Source organism: Mobula hypostoma, chromosome 17, assembly GCF_963921235.1.
Source record: "Mobula hypostoma chromosome 17, sMobHyp1.1, whole genome shotgun sequence".
Taxonomy (NCBI): domain Eukaryota; kingdom Metazoa; phylum Chordata; class Chondrichthyes; order Myliobatiformes; family Myliobatidae; genus Mobula; species Mobula hypostoma.
Window position 1 is genome coordinate 14,645,228 of NC_086113.1, and position 17,416 is coordinate 14,662,643.

Consider the following 17,416-nt stretch of genomic DNA (forward strand, 5'->3'; position numbering starts at 1 on the left):
TCACACAGGTAATTGGTTTATTAATGTCACGTATCCCAAGATACAGTGAAAAGCTTCCCTTTGCATGCTATCCAGGTAGATGCATAAGTACATTGAGGTAATACCAAAAAAGACAGTACAGTGCTATAGTAACAGAGAGAGTGCTGTGTAGGTAGACAAATAGAATGCAAGGGCTGTGATGAGGTAGACTGCAAATTCAAGAGGTCTTCGTTATTGTATGACAGGTCCATTCAAGAATCTTATAACAGTGGGATAGAAGCTGTACTTGACCATGATAGCTTTGTGGGACATCCTAAATCAGCAGTTCCCAAACATTTTGATGCCATGAGCCCCTACCATTAACCAATGGGTCCTTGGATGCCAGGTTGGCAACCCCTGTCCTAGATGGGCCAAAGTGTCTCTGTCTGTTTGTCATTATCTGTATGTTCCTAACAACAACTGGACATGAAGTATGGTTAATGTTGAAAATAACAGAGCATGAAGAGACAATGTGTAATTTGTTTGATTTGGACTGCCCGCAACAAATCAGATCCTAAAGCATTATCTTAATTTGATTGTCCGATGAAATTTCTATATTTCTACCCGCCTCAAAGCCGGATTTTCTCAGCACTTCATGCTACTCCTCAGGATTTCAAAAAGATCCACCTTCTATTTCCAAAGACAGTGCTAAAAAAAACCGTGGAAACACCACTTCTTCCTTCCTTTTGGAGGGATCTATGAATATCAATCTTGCAGAAAACCTCCATTCATTTCTGACCAGAGTAGTGATGGGAAAAACCTCGAAACAATCTTAGCCCAAATGAAATAAACTAACATTTGGTAGAAAATATAGATTCCAAAGGGCCTCCCAGTGAGAATGCCACATGAAATATATTTAAGAATCACTAACCCTGACGCTACAATAACAAATGTGGAATTCTCTATACATGAAATTTATGAGGCTAATTACATTCTACACATGCTTACAGGAGATGTAAATCACCAATTCTGACCTAAAAGGCTGCTGTCTTTATAAAGAGCAAGTATTCTTTCCCTCTTTGCTTTTAGATCTCTTTTCTGCTTTGTTTCAACATACTGTATGTTATTTGCTTGGGCTGCAAAATGGATTAACTATTTCTCCAATCATGTCAAATATGTTGTGACACAAGCACATATTAAGTTCCAATGATCTTACCTCAGAGCCCAGATAAAAGCTACAGGTGCTTCTTTTAGACAACTTTCTAAATTGATTTTTTTTTAAATGAAAATGTAACAGGTAATCCTTCAAGCTAAAAAGCACTCAAATAATCCATGAAAATCTTAAATAGTCAAAATATGCCTATTAAATATTCAGGTGACCTTGTATTCAATGTATTTCACATTTACTAGAGGCACAGATAGATGTGGAGATTTCATAAATTGAGATACAGTGTGATCACGTGAGCATTTCATAATTTCTTAAGTCTGAAACGAAGCCAAAGAATTCTCTGCACTTATACTTTTGCATTTTGAAATGCAGTCTGAAAGTACACTGAATTATAGTCTAGTAAAGTGATATGAAAGGACACATAACTCATGTTTGTGACTATCAGCCAGCCTCAATACAGAGTTGAATTGTCTGAAGAAATGGGACAATATTGAACTTTTTCTATTTGCAGAACTGTTTAGGATATCCGAATTCACCCTTTGGATGGAAGCCCAGTTGCTTTAGAAACTTAAGAATTATGTAGAATAATATTTTTCTCTTGCTTGCAATGAATCTCTTTTAAGGTTCAGATGTTAACAATTTGTTAACTGGGTAAGTTTCATTAGATCTTAAAATGTACAGCAAAATAAAATTATTTGGTTAAATCTTGAGGCAAAGGGGAACATTTTCTCTGCATTCATTTATGAAAATGAATGGTTTTGTCTTTTTTTGCATTTACTGTATATACGTATAGAGTGAGCAGTTGTGGGCCCCTTATCGAAGAAAGGATGAGCTGACTTTGAAGAGGGTTCAAAGGAGGTTTATGGAAATGATTCTGGGATTGAAAGGCCTGTCATTTGAGGAGTGCTTGATGGCTCTGGGCCTCTAGTCACTGGAATTCAGAAGGATCTCTTTGAAACCAAGACTGGAGTTGGGGAGGATGTTTCTTATGGTGGGAGTGTCTAAGACCAGAGGACACAGCCTCAGAATAGAGGGACATCCATTTAGAGCAGAGAAGAGGAGGAATTTCTTTCACCAGAGAATGGTGAATCTGTGTGGCAGTGGAGGCCAAGTCATTAGGTATAATTAAGGAAGAGGTTGAAAGATTCTTGATTAGTCAGGACATAAAGGGATAAGGGGAGAAGGCAAAAAACGGGGGCTGAGAGGGAAAATGGATCTGTCATGATGAAATGGCTGAGCAGACTTGATGGGCCAAATAGCCTAATTCTGCTCTTATATCTTATGGTCTATTTACACAACTATACTTGCCCCTGATGATTCTGTTATAGTAATAGAGTCATAGAGCACTACAAGACAGAAACTGGCCCTTCAGCCCATCTAGTCCATGCAGCACTATTCTGCCCAGTCCAATCAACCTGCATCTGGGCCTTAGTCCTTCACACCTCTCCCATCATGTACTTATCCAAATTTCCCTTCAAAGTTGCAATCGACCCTGTGTTCACCACTTCCATTCCACATTCACACCACCCTTGTTCAACACCTCTAAACAAACTCCGCTTTCACTAAAAGTTCAAAATAACTCATTAGAGAGTCATAGAGACTTAAGAACAGGACAGACCCTTCAGTCCATCAATTCCATGTCGACCATCAACAATCTATTTATACTGATCCCAATTTCTAATCTCCTTACATACTTATCAACTTCCCCACCCTCCAGATTGTAACACTCATCTATATACAGGGCAATTTATTAGTCTTTCAACCTGCGTATTTGTGGAATGTGGGAACACTCTGAGGAAACGCAGACAATCACAGGGAGAATGCGCAAGCTTCACACAGGTATCACCCGAGGTCAGAACTAAACATGGGTCTTTGATGCTATGAGACGAGCTTCATTGCATCTTTCAGCAAACAAAATGCACTATTGATGGACAAGTATGAAAGATGATACTTGATACTGGTGTACACGAAAACCTGGAACAAATAAGTAAATTAAAGATGATAGTACGCCCATATCTAATTAGGCTTCTCACATCGGACAGTGAAAGGTGCATAAATATATTTATATAAATTATATATACAGTACTGAGCAAAAGTCTTGGGCTCATATAGGAAAATTCTGTAAAGTGAAGGTGCTTTCAAAAGTAATGAAATAATGGTTTCTAAATATCAAAAAATTTGCTATAAAAAGCAGTAGATATTAAAAAAATAAATCAAATCAATATTCTGTATGACCGCACTTTGCCTTTAAAACTGCATCAAATCTCTCGGATACACTGCCATGCAGTTTATAAAAAAATCAGCTGGTAGATAGTTCCGAACATCTTGGAGAACTTGCCACAGTTTTTCTGCAGACTTTGGCTGTCTCACTTGCTCCAGGTAATCCCAGGCAGCCTCGATGATGTTGAGATCAGGGCTCTGTGGAGGCCATACCATCTGAAACCATATAAACAATCTAGTGTGCCTAATATTTCTGCACAGTGCTGAAAGAAGCTGCAGAAGATTGTGAACATGGTGCAGCACATCACACAAACCTTCCGCTCTTGGACTCGCTTTACACTGCACGCTGTCGGAGCAGTGCTGCCAGGATAATCAAGGACACGGCCCACCCAGCCAACACACTTTTCATCCCTCTTCCCTCCGGGAGAAGGCTCAGGAGCTTGAAGACTCGTACGGCCAGATTTGGGAACAGCTTCTTTCCAACTGTGATAAGACTGCTGAACGGATCCTGACCTGGATCTGGGCCGTACCCTCCAAATATCTGGACCTGCCTCTCATTTTTTTGCACTACCTTACTTTCCATTTCCTACTTTCTATTTATGATTTATAATTTAAATTTTTTAATATTTACTATCGATTTGTAATCCAGGGAGCGGGAAGCGCAGATTCAAATATCTCTGTGATGATTGTACATTCTAGTATCAATCGTTTGGCGACTATAAAGTAAATATATATAACTATATTGACATATATTTATGTAAATATATTTCAGTGATCTAAACCCCTCTAGAACTTTGTTTCCTCCAGGAAGAATCAAAAGTTCTAGAGAGGCTTACAATCACTGAAATGATCCTATGATGAAATGTGATTGGGTGTCTCACTATAAGAACATGCACAGTTCATATTACCCTGTGGATATCAGTCAGTTGAAAATATTAAAAATATTTGCAAAGCCAAATGCAAAGTTAGGCTGAATTTCTCCTTGTTTCCTGCCACTGCATGCATATTTTCGAGCAAATGGACCAAGTGGAGCATGAAATATAGAACAGTACAGCACAGTATGGGCCATTCGGCCCAAGATATTGTGCCAACCTTTCAACCTGCTCCGTGATCAATCTGACCTTTTCCTCCTACGTAGCCCGTAAGGGTCCATTTTCCTTCTGTCCTTGTGCCTGCCCAGGAGTATTGTAAATATCCTGAATACACCAGCCTCTACCATCATCCTTGGCAGTGCATTCCAGGAATTTACTACTCTCTGTGTGAAGCACCTACCTCTAATATTGGTATTAGACACTGCTGTGCTTTTCTCTCTCTCGCTCGCTCGCGCGCGCGCTCTCTCTCTCTCTCTCTCTCTCTCTCACACACACACACACGCACGCAATTTGCCTTCCTTACCATCAGCTCAACCTGCTAGTTAAGCTTTAGGGAATCCTGCACAAGGACTTGTATAGTGCCCTTTCCATCTCTAACTCCTGAATTTTTAGATTATGAAGACACGCAGTCCTCTTTTATTGTCATTTAGTAATGCATGCATTAAGAAATGATACAATATTTCCTCCGGTGTGATATCATAAAACACAGGACAGACCAAGACTGAAAAAGTTGACAAAACCACATAATTATAACATATAGTTACAACAGTGCGACAATACCATAACTTGATGAAGAAGTCCATGAGCACAGTAAAAGTTCAAAGTCTCTCAAATGTCCCACATCTCAGGCAGACGGGAGAAGGAAACTCTCCCTGCCATGCCCGACCCCAATCCGTCTCTGAGTCATCCGAAAACTTTGAGCCTCCGAATCAGCTCTCCAACACTGAGTACCGAGCGCCATCTCTGTCCGAACGATTCGACCTCAATCTTGGTCGCCAACAGCAGGCAAAGCCGGGGATTTTGAGGCCTTCCCTCCGAAAGATTCCCAACCGTGCAGTAACGACAGCAGCGAATGAGCGTTTCAGAAATTTCTCCAGATGTTCCTCTGTGCTTTCACGTCCCTCTCCATCAAATCAGAATTGTCCACGGCCCCTATTTAACGGGTACAATATCATTTTTCACCGGAGGGCTTTTCTCCCCATTTAGAAAATAGTCTATGCCTTTAGTCCTCCTACCAAAGTGCAGATCTATACACCACCTTACATTGTATTCCATGTGCCATTTCTTTGCCCATTCTCCTAATTTGTCCAAGTCCTTCTGCAGACTCCCTGGAAGGAAGGAATTTCTGTATCTGGATGAAGAAAGTTACACGATGATGTTGGGAGGGTGGCACCTAAAAGGTGCATCTTTTTATGTGATATGAGATGTCTGATCAGTCATCAACATGCATTCGTCTTCAACTGTGTCAGCCCTGTCCTCTGGGCCGTGTTTCCAGGGCAGTCAGTCATTGGATCCTGATTGTTTGTGCCTCTTGCAAGGGAAAGAGATGTGTTCAGACAATTTCCCTGTCATGTTTTTAGGTGATGTGGCTGTCGCAGTTGACTGGCTGGCAGCTTATGAAAACAATCAGATGTGATTTTGAAACTTGGTGTTGCGCTGGAATTCTGTGAAGGGCACTGATGGATAATATATTGGTGATAGGTGATTGCAGACATCCCACCCTGCAAAAACTCATTTCAGGGAGGTAGAACCATCAATTTGCGGGAGACTTCCGGGAGAGGTGGGATGTCTGCAATAGAGTAGCTCCTAGGCAGCTAGCCAGCTCGTTTAAATAACGTTAGCTATGCTAATGAACGAATGACACCTGTTAAACTCACCTCAACACGTCTTTTACATTTTAACCCACCATGGGCAATAGAAAAGTCACTGTTGCAAACAGTGCAGCGAGCAACACTGTCATTATTTTTGACCCCTATTAGGCAGGGGTACACTTTAGTGTAGTCTGGGGTGACATACGTTTTATATTGTCTTTGGAACACTCTGCCATGGTGTGCTCTCGCTTGCTTGCTTGCTCTCGCTCTCTCTCTCGTGGTCGCTCTCGCGCTCTCTCTTGCTTTCTCTCACTCACTCGCTCTCAAAAAAATTGATTTCCGTGATATTGTATATAATTTGCGGGCATCAGGGAGCCACTATTAATATGCAGGAGACTCCCAGAACTTCCGAGAGAGGTGGGATGTCTGTGATTGATGGAAATGGAGAGAATCAAGCGGGGCCTAAATGTTGTGGTGCAGTTGTTGACCAGTTCAAAGTTCAAAGTACAAAGTAAATTTATTATTAAAGCACGCATATGTCACCATATGCAAATCTGAGATTCATATTTTGAAGGCATTTACAGTAAAAACAAAGAATTGCAATAGAATCAATGAAAACATACACACAAACAACCTATGTAAGCTAAGATAAACTGTGCAAATACAAAAAATGATAATAATGAATAAATAAATAATCCTGAGAACATAAGTTGTAGAAAGTGAGTCATAGTTTGTGGAATCAGTTCAGAGTTGAGAGTGAAGTTATCCACACTGGTTCAAGAGCCCGATGGTTGAAAGATAATAACTGTTCCTGAACCTGGTTGTGTGGAATCTAAGGCTCCTGTGTCTCCTTCATGATGGAAGCAACAAGAATACAGCATGCAAAATGCTGCCTGACTTGCTGAGTACTTCCAGCATTTTGTGTGTGTTGCTTTGGATTTCCGGCGTCTGCAGATTGTCTTGTGTTTGAGAAAACAACATGGCCTGGATGGTGGGGGTCCTTGATAAGAGATGCTGCTTTCTTCCGGCAACGTTCCTTGTAGATGTGTTCTCTCCATTGATCAAGGTGTCCAAAATTCAGGGTGCCTGTTCTTTGCAGTAACTGTTTATAACAAACAAGCGCCAACTGTTTATTCCCTTCCAGGATGCTGCCTGGCCTGCTGAGTTCCTCCAGCATTTCGTGTTTGTTCTTCCATGAACATCTCCATTTCAAGAGGTACAGATGTGACTTCAATCATTCCCAGCTCGCTTTGACTCATGCCAGTAACCAGTATAATCAGCCTCTGTGTTTATGTGCTAAATCAATAAAACATTTGGTTGGTGTTGGCTGAATATTTAAGAGTGCAAAGTTTGCCTCCATTTCACACCAATTCGAGTTAAGTGCAGGTTAATTTGAGACTTTAACTTCTTCTTTCCGGTGCTTTACAATATCACCCTTCAGTGATATCCTGAAAACAAAATCTGAAACTCGGTGAAAATAAATTAGGGTGGCATGGTAGCATTCTAGTTAGCACAACGCTTTACAGTACCTGCGACCCGGGTTTAGTTCCTGCCGCTCTCTGTAAGGAATTTGTACGTTTTCCCCGTGAGTGAGTGGGATTCCTCTGGGTGCTCCGGTTTCCTCCCACAGTCCAAAGAAGTACCGGTTGGTGGGCTAATTGGGCTTTGTAAATTGTCCTTTGTATCGGGGATTCGATGGGTGGCACGGCTCAAAGGGCTGGGAGAGCCTTATTCTGCACTGTATCAATAAATAAAAATAAAAAATAAACTGTCTATGGAGTAGCAATGTGCTAAGTTCTGATGCAGAGGAACAGCAAACTTATTTGTAATCTCAATTAATATACATTGTTCCCTGGTTTACCTGTAGTTCCAGGGATCATTTATCAACAAACCAATGAAAATAATCTGGTAATCTAATAATCAAACAAAACTGATGGTGAACTGATACCAATCAAAAACATTTTCTACTCCTTTATTGAATTAGATTGGATGCTTTGTCACTTGCTGTTTTCATTTCTTAATAGAAAATCTGTTGCAGCGATCTAAAGTATCCAAAATGGGCCATTGCAGAAAATAGCAAATTATCTAAATTACTCATGTACTTTTTCAGCAGTAAACTAGGAGTAGTACAGAAAAGGAGTAATATCATCACTGGATCTTTCATTCACTTAATTTTAGCCAATTTCATTGGAATTCCTTTTGTTTAGCTCTTTAGATGAATTAGGTTACCGTAGACAATATTTGGGCCACAAGCAATAAGGGCACAGCTGTAGAATACAGCTTCTCCAGTGCCCCAGGCCAGTCTGACTTGACTAGTTTTCAGAAAACTTGCCTTGGTACACTTAGAAAATTTGGTATTTTTTATATTTTTTAAAATTATTTGTTTATTCGATCCTGCAGGCAATGCCAGCATTCACTGTCTATTCCTCACTCTTCCTGAACTGTAGAGGCTTCCTTGAATGAACTGGATCTATTTTTTATGACTAACCGGTAGTTTCATGGGAACTATTGCAGATATTAGGTTTTCAATTCCAGATTGGCTTGTTTAGTTTAATTTAAATTCCGCAGCTGCTAGGATGGGATTTAAAGTCTCTGGATCAATGATCCACGTTTTTGGATGCAGTCCTGCAACCTTTAACCATTATGCTACCATACCCACCACTATGGTACTATTTCTAGGCTTAAACTGATGGGGTATTCACATTGCCATTCATACTGTGGGTGAGGCTTGCTTGTTCCCTAGTACTGGAGTCAGGGCCCTGGTGAACTGAAGAAGGGCAGACTGCAGGAGTTGGTTTATGCCTTGAAATTACCTGCTCATGTGATTCACCATTTTATCCACTTTCTACACTGCCTCCTCCAAGTAGAGTTCATTGTGCAGCAATTTGGCAATGTGGCAAAAAAAACATCTGGCCACAGTGTTATCAGAGGTGACTGTACGTTCCAGACTAGATTAGCAGGTTTAAGACTTGATGCTCACCATCTTCTCCTACCTCATATAATCAAAGTCAAAATGAATTCTTTATCAAAGTACATACTGTGTATGTCATCATATGCGACCTTGAGATTAATTTTCTTGCAGGTGTTTATAGGAAAATAAAGAACACAGTAAAATTTATTTAAAGATATACATAAATAAAGATTGGCAAACAACCAATGTGCAAAAGATGACAAATTGTGCAGATGTAAAATTACATTTGTACTGAAAACATGAATTGTCGATTTGCTGAAAGTGCAGTCCTGATGAAGGGTCTCGGCCTGCGGCATTGACTGTTTGCTCTTTTCCATGGATGCTACCTGGCCGACTGAGTTCCTCCAGCATTTTATGTGTGTTGCCTGAAGGTTGTGAAATCTATTCACTGTTGAGGTGAGCGATATTATCTGAACTGGTTCAGGAGCCCAGTGGCTGAAGGGTAATAACTGTTTCTGAACCTGGTGGTATGGAATCTAAGGCTCTTATACCTCCCTACCCAATGGTAGAAGCGACAAGAGAACACGGTCTAGATGGTGGGGGGCCCTTGATGATGGATGCTGCTTTCTTGTGCTCCTTGTAAATGTCCTCAGTGGTGGGGAGGGCTTAGCCTATGATGGACTGGGCTGTATCCACTCACTTTCTGTAGACTTTGTTCCTGGGCTTCGGTGTTTCCATACCAAAACCCTGATGGAACCAGTCATGGAAGTTTGTCAAAGTTTTAGGTTAGTGGGCTTACCCCACTAACTTGCAGCACTCAGTCATGAAAATCACCTTTTCAAGACTGAGGTCGTTGGGTTCCAGATCAATTTTCCAGTCAGTGAAGTTCGAAACGGACATTACAAGACATCATTCTCTGTGGGGTCCTTGCTAACCCTACTCACCTGTACCCGTACAACAAGTGGGTAGTGGTACTACATCTAATTCATGCTGCTTATTACAGATCGTTCACTTACAGGATGCTGAAGCTCCCTATCTATTCCATTTGATCTACTAACTTTGCTGCAGTGCTTGGCGATGCCTGATTACCTTTCTCTAAAGAATACCTTCTGGCTTGTCTTCTTGTGTAGTTTCTTTTTGCTGAGAAGGATCAGGGAAATATTAAGGTGGGAGTGAGTGAACGGTACCACCATTTCATCATTCTTACTGAGGCCTCTGTGTTTATTGGAGGTGTAATTCCTTCAATCAATATGAAGGAATTTCTTTAGCCAGAGGGTGATAAATCTGACTTGGATGAGGAAATATTGAACCATCTGGGCCTGTAATCAGAATCAGGTTTAATATCACCAGATATATTGTAAAATGTGTTAACTTTGCAGCAGCAGTTCAATGCAATACATAAGGATGCAGAGGGGGATCACAAAATCAAGGAAAGAGGACCGGGTCGAGACAACAGAGACTTATGGAGAAGAGGAGTTCGGTGGGTAATAAAATGGACGAATTCATGGCACTAGCCAGGCGTCAGAGAACATTTCGGGAGTACAGTGTTATGTGTTTCACTGGAACGGGGCTGCACGAGGACATACCCGATCAAAACTTCTCCATGGATGGCTTCCAGATTGTTCGGGCTGACCGGAAGTGCACTGAGAGCGGTAAGCGTAAAGGAGTTGGGTGCTTACTGTTCTGGTTAACAACAGATGGTGCAATCCGGGTCATATTACGATCGAGGAACGTGTTTGTAGACTGGATATTGAACTTTTTGCTGTTGGACTTCGGCCATATTCCACCGAGATACAACAATGGGCGGCACGGGAGGTCGTTCCTGCCTGTGGCCATCGAACTTGCAGCTCCTTCCGTGGAGGGTCAGACACCCTGAGCCAATAGGCTGGTCCTGGACTTATTTTCCATCTGGCATAGTTTGCATTTTGTTGTTTGATTGTCTGTGGTTTTTGTATTGCTATATTTATGCTCTATTCTTGGTTGGTGCAGCTGTAACGAAACCCAATTTCCCTCGGGATCAATAAAGTATATCTATCTATCTATCTATCTCTCTGTAATAGCAGCATTTAGTAGAATAAGAAGAGATCCCAATGAAATGTACGCATTCTATTTGTGCAGGCTGGACGCAGAGAGGATGTTTGATGGGGAAAGGACCATGTATCACAGCTCTAGGTTATCAGGTAAGGCATCTTGGACAGAGTTAACTTACTGATTCAGAAGGTGGTGAACTTGTGAAATTCCCTGCCACAGAAGACTGTGGAGACGATGTTGCCTGATATACACTTGGTGGCCACTTTACAAGGTACCTCCTGTACCTAATAAAGTGGTCACCGAGTGTGTGTTTGTGGTCTTCAGCTGCTGTAGCTCATTCACTTCATGATTCAATGCATTCTGCATTCAGAGACGCTCTTCTGCACACACTGTTGTACCGCAGTTACTAGTGCCTTCCTGTCAGCTTGAATCAGTCTGACTTCTCTCATTAACAAGGCATTTTTGCCTACAGATCTGCCACTCACTGGATGGTTTTTGTTTCTCGCACCACTTTGTGTAATCTCTAGAGACTGCGTGCATGAAAATCCCAGGAGATCAGCAGTTTCTGAGATAACCAAGCCAGTTGGTCTGGCACCAACAATCATTCCATGGTCAAAGCCACTTAGATCCCATTTCATCCCCATTCTGATGTTTGGTCTGAACAACAACTGAACCTCTTGACCATGTCTGCATGCTTTTTATGAATTGTGTTGCTACCACATGATTGGCTGATTAGATATTTGTAATAACAAGCAGGTGTACAGGTGAACCTAATAAAGTAGCCACTGAGTATATTAAGAAGGAGGCGTATAGATTTTTTTGGTACAAAATGGATCTGGAGATTGAGAACAGGAGAATGGTATTCAGATAATGAATTGGTCCCATTCATATGGAATGAATCAGCAGGCTTTTAAAGGTGAATGGCCTTCCCCTGTTCTTGTCCTTCAGTGTTTTTAAGGTGCATCAATCCACTTTGTGTGAGGAGAAAGCCCCTCCTGAACGACTTGTCAACAACACCACCTGGGTGTTCTCTGAAATTCTGGGTACACCCTTTCTTTTTAGTCCCGCCATCTGCAGCATCCAGCAAAATTGCAGTTAGGATAGAGTTTCAGTGTAGCCTTCCTGAGGTACAGTACTTATTTTAATAAGCAGCCTCATGACTCCCATTGGAAATTGTACACAAGATAGATGAACGGTCTGCAATTGGTTGGCAGCTTTCAGCCCGTGTTATTATGAGGCCTATCTGCCAAATTCGCTTGGGCCTGATTCCAAGGACTTCATCGTCTCTGCTCTCCCAGATTTCAATGTTCTTTTCCAAGCACCACTCCTCTGTAAATTTTTACATCGGTGGACCTGGGCTATACACTTTCCTTCCTTTTAACTGGCAACCCAGATATTTCAGTAAACAACGTTCCTTGCTCTTCTGGAAACGTCCCTTTGTGCCTTGAGTTTTAGAAGTTTTGCCATCCCATTGTTGCCTCCAAGCAAAGAAATCTACAATCCACACAAGCAGCAGCAAACAGCTGTTTGCTTATAAACACATATTTTAAATTCCCTAATGAACTCAGTTGAAGCTTTTAGTCTGTGGGTTGGAATATAATATAACCACATTGAGAGTATTTTTGCAGGCTAACAGCTTCATTTTCTCTTCTGTAATTTTAAATGATTAAATGCTAACCAAAAAAAATTAATCAGTTGAATGCAAATAGAGGCAACTGTAATCAAATTGAAAGCAATTTGTTTCAATTGTAGATGATATCTTTATTCAACCAATATACACTCAATGGCCACTTTGTTAGGGACCCTCCTGCACATAATAAAGTGGCCACTGAATGTATATTCATGGATTTCTGCTGCTGGTGTCCTTCTCGTTCAAGGTTTGATGTGTTGTGTGTTCAGAGATGCTTTTCTGCTCTCCACCGTTGTAGTACAGGGTTATTCGAGTTACAGTCGCCTTCCTGTCTGCTTGAACCAGTCTGGCCATTCTCCTCTGGCCTCTCTCATTAACGAAGCATTTTACCCACAGAACTGCTGTTCACTGTTCAGTTTTGTCCCAGGAGAAGAGCAGTTTTTGAGATACTCAAACCACCCTGTCTGGCACCAGCAATCATTCCATGGTCAAAGTCACTTGGATCAACTTTCTTCCCCATTCTGATGTTTGGTCTGAAAAATAACTGAAGCTCTTGACCATGTCTGCAGACAGTACGCATTGAGTTGCTGCCACATGATTGGATGATTGCATATTTGCATTAATGAGCAGGTGTACCCAGGGTCCTAATAACATAGAAACTGACTGTACTTCATTTACTGTCCATACATAAATGTTACAAAATACTCATAACAGTTACCATTTAAAGAAATAATTCCTAATTATTAACTCCATAGTTTTGTTGAAAGGTAACCAAAATCCATAAGACCATAAGACATAGGACCAGAATTAGGCCACTTGGCCCATCAAGTCTGCTCCGCCATTCAATCATGGCTGATCCTTTCTTCCCTTCCTCAGTCCCACTCCTCAGCCTTCTCCCTGTAATCTTTGGTGGTATGGCCCATCAAGAACATATCAAGCTCTGACTTCAATACACCCAATGACCCAGCCTCCACAGCTGCCTGTGGTAATAAGTTCCACAAATTCACTACCCTCTGGCTGAGGAAATTTCTCTGCACCTCTGTCTCTCTATCCTGAGGCTGTGCCCTCAATAAGTCCTCCTGTTTTGTGACTATGTTAAAACAGAAGTGAAACTAGTAAGTCCATTTTGTTTCCATTGTTCACCGATTAAAGCGATGAGGGAGATTTCAGCATAGAGGCCAGTGCGGAAGGGAGCGCTAGCTGCCTGTCTTTTGATGGCTCTGCTCCGGAGAGGAAAAGGTAGGCCGCTGGGCCTGGAGATTGTTGCCCAGATTTCCTGTGATTTGAATGTTCACTTGGCCTATAGTCTTTTCTTCAGTCTTATAGTTTCCTATATTCTGTGTTTTTCACTCGATCTGTCTTGATTTTTTTTTGTGCGGGGAGGGGGATTTGGGGGTCAATGTGCCTGTTCCATTTTTGTTTGGTTGGCTTTTTTGTGTGTGAGGAGGGGTAAGGAGGGTGGTTGATGTGCCTGTTCTGTTTTTGTTTGTGTGGGGAGGGGGGATTTGGGGGGGGGGCCGCTGATGATTATGCTGCCTTTCTTTTCTCTCTTGGTTTCATGGCTACCCAGAGGAGGAGAATTTCAAAATTGTATACTTCGAAAATAAATGAACCATTGAAAGTTATAGTAGTCATTTAATAAATGAAGCGTCCCTCCCATACTCTGATCTAGAACTGACTCACTGAGATCGCAATAAATTTCAAAGCCAGGGTGAGCAATATTTGGTGGGAAAATGGACTCTCAACATAGACACAAGAAGTACTGCTGATGCTGGAAATTTAGCAAGGCTATTGGGGTCATCTGCTGTATCCGGTGCTCCTGGTGTGGTATCCTGTATATCAGTGAGACCCGGCATTGATTAGGGAACATCTTCACTGAGCACCCTCCCTCTAGTCGCCACAAAAAGTGGGATTTCCCAGTGACCAATTTCAATTCTAATTCCCATTCCAACATGTCAGACCATGGCCTCCTCTACTGCACAACAGGGCCACAATCATGTTGAAAGAGCAACACCTTATATTCCGTCTGGGTAGCCACAAATCTGATGGCATGAACGTTGATTTCTCGAACTTCTGATAATGCCCCCCTCCTCTCCACCACCATTCCTCATTATTTTTTCCCTCTCACACCTTCGTACCTGCACATCACCTCCCTCTAGAGCTCTTCCCCTTTCCCTTTCCTCCATTGTCTTTTGTCCTCTCCTATGAGATTCCCCCTGCTCCTGCCCCTTATCTCTTCCACCAACCAACTTCCCAGATCTTTACTTCAGCCTTCCCCCCCCCCCCAGTTTCCACAATCACCCGCCACCTTGTACTTCTTCCTCTCCTCCCTCCCCCCACCTTCTTATTCTGACTTCTGCCCGCTTCCTTTCCAGGCCAGATGAAGGGTTTCTGCCCGAAATGTCAACTGTTTATTCCCATCCGTAGATGCTGCCTGGCCTGCTGAGCTCCTGCAGCACATTGGGTGGACTTTCAATGTCTGCCTGTGGCAGTTCAACACACCCCCTTAATTAGAAATTCCAGATGTGTCAATTCTGTTCAAAAACTTAAAAAATGGAACCTTAAAGAATTAAGTGTCCTAGAAAGGAATCAGGACAATAGAATGGTTGTGCCTTGATCTAATCATACATAATTTAAAGCAGAATCAGAATCAGGTTTAATATCACTGATGTATGCTGTGAAATTTGTTGTTTTGTAGCAGCAGTGCAGTGCAGTACGTAAAAGACAATAAATTACAATATATATAAATTAAATACATATCGCAGAAAGAGAGCAAAAATAGTCATGTGTTGTTCATGGATCAGTTCATTGCCCATTCAGAAATCTGATGGTAGAGGGGAAGAAGCTGTTCCTAAGATGTTGAGAGTTGGTCTTCAGGATCCTGTACCTCCTTTATAATGGTAGTAATAAGATGAAAGCATATAGCCTGGGTGATGGGGGTCCTGAATAATCAATGCTGCTTTTTTGAGGCATTGCCTTTTGAAGATGTCCTCTTTGCTGGGGAAGCTCGTGCCCATGATGGAGCTGGCCGAGTATACAATCCTCTGCAGCTTCTTCCGATCCTTTGCAGTGGCCCATCCGTACCAGACGACGATGCAAACAGTTAGAAGACTCTCCATGGAGAGACATACCAAATCTCCTCAAGCTCCTAGTAAAATAGCTGCTGATATGCCGTCTTCATAATCACATCAATATGTTGGACCCAGGATAGATTTCATAGATATTGACACCTAAGAACTTGAAACTGCTCATCCTTTCCACTGTCGATCCCTCAAAGGGAACTGGTGTGCGTTCCTTTGACTTCCTCTTCCTGAAATCCACAATCCGTTCCGTGGTCTTACTGACGCGAGCGCAGGGTTATTGTTGCAACACCACTCAACTAGCCGATCTACCTCACTCCTGTAAGCCTCCATGTCTCCATCTGATATTCTGCAGACAACAGTTTTGCTGTCGGCAGATTTATTTGATGGCATTTGAACTGTGCCGAGCCACACAGTCATGTTTGTAGAGAGAGTAGAGGACGCATCCTTGAGGTGCGCTGGTGTAGACTGTCACCGTTGTTGCACTGGTAGGTAACTTTCTTTTCCAGCAATGAAGGAAAAAAATTCAAGATGCAAATTTATTTTATTTAGCAAAAAGCATGGTAACAAGCCCTTCGGGCCCAGTGAGTGTGTGCCATCCGATTACACCCATGTGGATAATTAACCTGTGACGCCTCTGCCTTTGGAATGTGGGAAGAAACTGGAACACCTGGAGGAAAATCACCAGGAGAACATAAAAGCTCCTTCTGGACAGCAGTGGAATTTCACCCAGGTCGTTGGTGGTCTAATGGTGTTAAACGTAGAACAGTACGACACAAGAACAGGCTCTTCAGCCCACAATGTTGTGCCAAACCAGCTAAAAAACAAATCCAAAGCTCACAAACACTAATCCCTCCTACCTACACAGTACCCATATTCCTCTGCCTTCCTTGCATCCATGTGCCTATTTAAACATCTCTTAAAAGCTTCTCACAAACGAAGAGAAAATCTGCAGATGCTGGAAATCCGAGCAACACAGGCGAAATGCCGGACGCAGCACACAACAGGCCAGGCAGCATCTACGGAAAAGAGTACAGTCGGTGTTTTGGGCTGAGACCCTTCATCAGAACAGGAGGAAAAAAGTTGAGGAGTCGGAGGTAGAAGGTGGGGGGGAGGGGAGGAAAAAGTAAAAGGTGGCAGGTGATAGGTGAAACCAGGATGGGGGAGGGGTGAAGTAAAGAGCTTAAAGTTGATTGGTGAAAGGAATAAAGGGCTGGAGAAGGGGGAATGTGATAGGAGAGGACAGAAGGCCGTGGAAGAAAGAAAAAGGGGAGGAGCACCAGAGGGTGGTGATGGGCAGATAAGGAGATGAGGTGAGAGAGGGAAAAGGGAATGAGGAATGGTGAAAGGGAGGGGGCATTACCAGAAGTTTGAGAAATAGACTTTCATGCCATCAGGTTGGAGGCTGCCTAGATGGAATATAGAGTGTTGCTCCTCCAGCCTGAGTGTGGCCTCATTGCAACAGTACAGAAGGCCATGGACTGACATGTTGGAATGGGAATGGGAAGTGGAATTAAAATGGATAGCCACTGGAAGATCCTGCTTTTTCTGGTGGACAGAATGTGGGTGCTCAGTGAGGAGGTCTCCCAATCTAGGTTGGGTCTCACCAATACACAGGAGGCCACACCGGGAGCACTGGATACAGTAGATGACCCTAGCAGACTCAGAGGTGAAGTAACACCTCACCTGGAAGGACTGTTTAGGGCCCTGAATGATAGTGAGGGAGGAGGTGTAG

General features: G+C 42.4%; 1 long non-coding RNA gene across 1 annotated transcript in view; it reads left to right on the forward strand.

The window, feature by feature from the left end:
- The window catches only part of LOC134357683 (uncharacterized), a 71,254-nt gene that overhangs the window by 29,675 nt on the left and 24,163 nt on the right, over positions 1-17,416 (forward strand). The window contains exon 3 of the long non-coding RNA XR_010020698.1: positions 11,059-11,120. This is a non-coding gene — a long non-coding RNA (uncharacterized LOC134357683). The remainder of the gene's footprint in view (positions 1-11,058; positions 11,121-17,416) is intronic.